The 5000-nt window shown below is 47.6% G+C and overlaps 11 non-coding genes across 11 annotated transcripts in view; 7 read left to right on the forward strand and 4 right to left on the reverse strand.

The window, feature by feature from the left end:
• TRNAL-AAG (transfer RNA leucine (anticodon AAG)) overlaps positions 1–42 on the forward strand; it is an 82-nt gene extending 40 nt beyond the window's left edge. Inside the window, exon 1 of the tRNA in view lies at positions 1–42. This exon is cut by the window's left edge and continues 40 nt beyond it. This is a non-coding gene — a tRNA (tRNA-Leu).
• A 684-nt stretch (positions 43–726) lies between these two features.
• TRNAQ-CUG (transfer RNA glutamine (anticodon CUG)) lies at positions 727–798 on the reverse strand. Its single transcript has one exon. It is a non-coding gene; the product is annotated as a tRNA-Gln (tRNA).
• A 155-nt stretch (positions 799–953) lies between these two features.
• Positions 954–1035, forward strand: TRNAL-UAG (transfer RNA leucine (anticodon UAG)). The gene has a single exon. It is a non-coding gene; the product is annotated as a tRNA-Leu (tRNA).
• Positions 1036–1321: 286 nt separating this feature from the next.
• TRNAL-AAG (transfer RNA leucine (anticodon AAG)) lies at positions 1322–1403 on the forward strand. The gene has a single exon. It is a non-coding gene; the product is annotated as a tRNA-Leu (tRNA).
• Positions 1404–2087: 684 nt separating this feature from the next.
• TRNAQ-CUG (transfer RNA glutamine (anticodon CUG)) lies at positions 2088–2159 on the reverse strand. The gene has a single exon. It is a non-coding gene; the product is annotated as a tRNA-Gln (tRNA).
• A 155-nt stretch (positions 2160–2314) lies between these two features.
• TRNAL-UAG (transfer RNA leucine (anticodon UAG)) lies at positions 2315–2396 on the forward strand. Its single transcript has one exon. It is a non-coding gene; the product is annotated as a tRNA-Leu (tRNA).
• Positions 2397–2682: 286 nt separating this feature from the next.
• On the forward strand, positions 2683–2764 carry TRNAL-AAG (transfer RNA leucine (anticodon AAG)). The gene has a single exon. It is a non-coding gene; the product is annotated as a tRNA-Leu (tRNA).
• Positions 2765–3448: 684 nt separating this feature from the next.
• TRNAQ-CUG (transfer RNA glutamine (anticodon CUG)) lies at positions 3449–3520 on the reverse strand. Its single transcript has one exon. It is a non-coding gene; the product is annotated as a tRNA-Gln (tRNA).
• A 155-nt stretch (positions 3521–3675) lies between these two features.
• On the forward strand, positions 3676–3757 carry TRNAL-UAG (transfer RNA leucine (anticodon UAG)). The gene has a single exon. It is a non-coding gene; the product is annotated as a tRNA-Leu (tRNA).
• Positions 3758–4043: 286 nt separating this feature from the next.
• On the forward strand, positions 4044–4125 carry TRNAL-AAG (transfer RNA leucine (anticodon AAG)). The gene has a single exon. It is a non-coding gene; the product is annotated as a tRNA-Leu (tRNA).
• A 677-nt stretch (positions 4126–4802) lies between these two features.
• On the reverse strand, positions 4803–4874 carry TRNAQ-CUG (transfer RNA glutamine (anticodon CUG)). The gene has a single exon. It is a non-coding gene; the product is annotated as a tRNA-Gln (tRNA).
• Positions 4875–5000: the final 126 nt, after the last annotated feature.

The raw sequence follows: 5000 nt of genomic DNA on the forward strand, positions 1-5000 counted from the left end.
CCAGTCTCTTCGGGGGCGTGGGTTTGAATCCCACCGTTGCCATTGAGTAGCTTTTGCTTTTACTTGCTCTTTCAGCTCACGTTACATGCCCAGAATATGGATTGGTTGAGGCAGGTACCTGGCGCCAGCTAACTAATCAGCGCTTCCCCTTTCAATGCAGGAGAACCTCTCGTCCCTCTCTCAGTATGGGCGCTGTATTACCACCTGCTAAGATGTTGCGCGGACAATCTGGAATACAATCCTTGAGGAGGGATCCCCAGGGATCAGATGTACTCTGTGATGAATAGGGTGAACAGGAAGAACTACAAAACTGACCCTTGCTGTCTTGCCTTAATCCTTCCCTAGATCTGAAACATAGGCACAGAGCAGCGTACACCATAATCTGCACCGAGCTGCAAAAGCCAGGGATATTCACAGAGGTTAACCAATCAGGAAATCCACTCTATACTAGCCAGAGCTGGCACTGTTTCTGGAAGAAAGAGGCAATTTAACTTTATTTTCTAATCCTGGATAACCCATATTTCTGGCATTATGGCTTCCGGGGGGATGTGAGTGCTCTGGGTTTCTTTGAGGCATGAGTTTTCATCCAAGTTCTCAACTAATTGCACCTTGGGGCGACAGAACACAAAGGTATGGAAGCAGCATTTATGGATTTGAAAAGCTCACATCTGGAAGAAGGTTAAATAATTTTAATACAGTACTGAGTAATGAGAGGAAAGTAAAGAAAGGTCCCACCGAGATTTGAACTCGGATCACTGGATTCAGAGTCCAGAGTGCTAACCATTACACCATGGAACCATTAAGTACCTTCACCTGCCACACTAAAACTTTTAATTCTTCCTCCAGATCTCCAGAAAACCGGGGTACGGTTCCCAGATGGGGTGGCTATGATTATTTCGCCCCTTACTTAGGTCTGCGTCCTCAGATAGGGTTGAAAAGCAGCAGTTGTGTGTGGTAGCGTGGCCGAGCGGTCTAAGGCGCAGGATTTAGGCTCCAGTCTCTTTGGAGGCGTGGGTTCGAATCCCACCGCTGCCATTAGGCACTTTTTGCTGTTTCCAGAGGTATAACGAGATTACACCTTTGATCCCTAGCGCTGAGCTAAAGCGATTAATTCTCCCTTCAGAACTATTAAACGCTGACCCTTTAAGGACATTACCATGGAGCAGCAGGCATAGGTTGTTCCTCGTTAGTATAGTTGTGAGTATTCCTGCCTGTCATGCAGGTGACCAGGCTCCGAATTCCCGAAGGGGAAGCTATGCTTGTTTTGCCCTTTACTTAGGTCTGTGTCCCCAGGTAGGGTCGGAAAGCTGCAACACCATGTGGTAGCGTGGCCGAGCGGTCTAAGGCGCTGGATTAAGGCTCCAGTCTCTTCGGGGGCGTGGGTTCGAATCCCACTGTTGCCATTGCGTAGCTTTTGCTTTTACTTGCTCTTTCAGCTCACGTTACATGCCCAGAATATCGATTGGTTGAGGCAGGTACCTGGCGCCAGCTAACTAATCAGCGCTTCCCCTTTCAATGCAGGAGAACCTCTCGTCCCTCTCTCAGTATGGGCGCTGTATTACCACCTGCTAAGATGTTGCGCGGACAATCTGGAATACAATCCTTGAGGAGGGATCCCCAGGGATCAGATGTACTCTGTGATGAATAGGGTGAACAGGAAGAACTACAAAACTGACCCTTGCTGTCTTGCCTTAATCCTTCCCTAGATCTGAAACATAGGCACAGAGCAGCGTACACCATAATCTGCACCGAGCTGCAAAAGCCAGGGATATTCACAGAGGTTAACCAATCAGGAAATCCACTCTATACTAGCCAGAGCTGGCACTGTTTCTGGAAGAAAGAGGCAATTTAAATTTATTTTCTAATCCTGGATAACCCATATTTCTGGCATTATGGCTCCCGGGGGGATGTGAGTGCTCTGGGTTTCTTTGAGGCATGAGTTTTCATCCAAGTTCTCAACTAATTGCACCTTGGGGCGACAGAACACAAAGGTATGGAAGCAGCATTTATGGATTTGAAAAGCTCACATCTGGAAGAAGGTTAAATAATTTTAATACAGTACTGAGTAATGAGAGGAAAGTAAAGAAAGGTCCCACCAAGATTTGAACTCGGATCACTGGATTCAGAGTCCAGAGTGCTAACCATTACACCATGGAACCATTAAGTACCTTCACCTGCCACACTAAAACTTTTAATTCTTCCTCCAGATCTCCAGAAAACCGGGGTACGGTTCCCAGATGGGGTGGCTATGATTATTTCGCCCCTTACTTAGGTCTGCGTCCTCAGGTAGGGTTGAAAAGCAGCAATTGTGTGTGGTAGCGTGGCCGAGCGGTCTAAGGCGCTGGATTTAGGCTCCAGTCTCTTTGGAGGCGTGGGTTCGAATCCCACCGCTGCCATTAGGCACTTTTTGCTGTTTCCAGAGGTATAACGAGATTACACCTTTGATCCCTAGCGCTGAGCTAAAGCGATTAATTCTCCCTTCAGAACTATTAAACGCTGACCCTTTAAGGACATTACCATGGAGCAGCAGGCATAGGTTGTTCCTCGTTAGTATAGTTGTGAGTATTCCTGCCTGTCATGCAGGTGACCAGGCTCCGAATTCCCGAAGGGGAAGCTATGCTTGTTTTGCCCTTTACTTAGGTCTGTGTCCCCAGGTAGGGTCGGAAAGCTGCAACACCATGTGGTAGCGTGGCCGAGCGGTCTAAGGCGCTGGATTAAGGCTCCAGTCTCTTCGGGGGCGTGGGTTTGAATCCCACCGTTGCCATTGAGTAGCTTTTGCTTTTACTTGCTCTTTCAGCTCACGTTACATGCCCAGAATATGGATTGGTTGAGGCAGGTACCTGGCGCCAGCTAACTAATCAGCGCTTCCCCTTTCAATGCAGGAGAACCTCTCGTCCCTCTCTCAGTATGGGCGCTGTATTACCACCTGCTAAGATGTTGCGCGGACAATCTGGAATACAATCCTTGAGGAGGGATCCCCAGGGATCAGATGTACTCTGTGATGAATAGGGTGAACAGGAAGAACTACAAAACTGACCCTTGCTGTCTTGCCTTAATCCTTCCCTAGATCTGAAACATAGGCACAGAGCAGCGTACACCATAATCTGCACCGAGCTGCAAAAGCCAGGGATATTCACAGAGGTTAACCAATCAGGAAATCCACTCTATACTAGCCAGAGCTGGCACTGTTTCTGGAAGAAAGAGGCAATTTAACTTTATTTTCTAATCCTGGATAACCCATATTTCTGGCATTATGGCTTCCGGGGGGATGTGAGTGCTCTGGGTTTCTTTGAGGCATGAGTTTTCATCCAAGTTCTCAACTAATTGCACCTTGGGGCGACAGAACACAAAGGTATGGAAGCAGCATTTATGGATTTGAAAAGCTCACATCTGGAAGAAGGTTAAATAATTTTAATACAGTACTGAGTAATGAGAGGAAAGTAAAGAAAGGTCCCACCGAGATTTGAACTCGGATCACTGGATTCAGAGTCCAGAGTGCTAACCATTACACCATGGAACCATTAAGTACCTTCACCTGCCACACTAAAACTTTTAATTCTTCCTCCAGATCTCCAGAAAACCGGGGTACGGTTCCCAGATGGGGTGGCTATGATTATTTCGCCCCTTACTTAGGTCTGCGTCCTCAGATAGGGTTGAAAAGCAGCAGTTGTGTGTGGTAGCGTGGCCGAGCGGTCTAAGGCGCAGGATTTAGGCTCCAGTCTCTTTGGAGGCGTGGGTTCGAATCCCACCGCTGCCATTAGGCACTTTTTGCTGTTTCCAGAGGTATAACGAGATTACACCTTTGATCCCTAGCGCTGAGCTAAAGCGATTAATTCTCCCTTCAGAACTATTAAACGCTGACCCTTTAAGGACATTACCATGGAGCAGCAGGCATAGGTTGTTCCTCGTTAGTATAGTTGTGAGTATTCCTGCCTGTCATGCAGGTGACCAGGCTCCGAATTCCCGAAGGGGAAGCTATGCTTGTTTTGCCCTTTACTTAGGTCTGTGTCCCCAGGTAGGGTCGGAAAGCTGCAACACCATGTGGTAGCGTGGCCGAGCGGTCTAAGGCGCTGGATTAAGGCTCCAGTCTCTTCGGGGGCGTGGGTTCGAATCCCACTGTTGCCATTGCGTAGCTTTTGCTTTTACTTGCTCTTTCAGCTCACGTTACATGCCCAGAATATCGATTGGTTGAGGCAGGTACCTGGCGCCAGCTAACTAATCAGCGCTTCCCCTTTCAATGCAGGAGAACCTCTCGTCCCTCTCTCAGTATGGGCGCTGTATTACCACCTGCTAAGATGTTGCGCGGACAATCTGGAATACAATCCTTGAGGAGGGATCCCCAGGGATCAGATGTACTCTGTGATGAATAGGGTGAACAGGAAGAACTACAAAACTGACCCTTGCTGTCTTGCCTTAATCCTTCCCTAGATCTGAAACATAGGCACAGAGCAGCGTACACCATAATCTGCACCGAGCTGCAAAAGCCAGGGATATTCACAGAGGTTAACCAATCAGGAAATCCACTCTATACTAGCCAGAGCTGGCACTGTTTCTGGAAGAAAGAGGCAATTTAACTTTATTTTCTAATCCTGGATAACCCATATTTCTGGCATTATGGCTCCCGGGGGGATGTGACTGCTCTGGGTTTCTTTGAGGCATGAGTTTTCATCCAAGTTCTCAACTAATTGCACCTTGGGGCGACAGAACACAAAGGTATGGAAGCAGCATTTATGGATTTGAAAAGCTCACATCTGGAAGAAGGTTAAATAATTTTAATACAGTACTGAGAGGAAAGTAAAGAAAGGTCCCACCGAGATTTGAACTCGGATCACTGGATTCAGAGTCCAGAGTGCTAACCATTACACCATGGAACCATTAAGTACCTTCACCTGCCACACTAAAACTTTTAATTCTTCCTCCAGATCTCCAGAAAACCGGGGTACGGTTCCCAGATGGGGTGGCTATGATTATTTCGCATCTTACTTAGGTCTGCGTCCTCA

This window comes from Hyla sarda, chromosome 4 (assembly GCF_029499605.1).
Source record: "Hyla sarda isolate aHylSar1 chromosome 4, aHylSar1.hap1, whole genome shotgun sequence".
In the NCBI taxonomy this organism is placed as follows: domain Eukaryota; kingdom Metazoa; phylum Chordata; class Amphibia; order Anura; family Hylidae; genus Hyla; species Hyla sarda.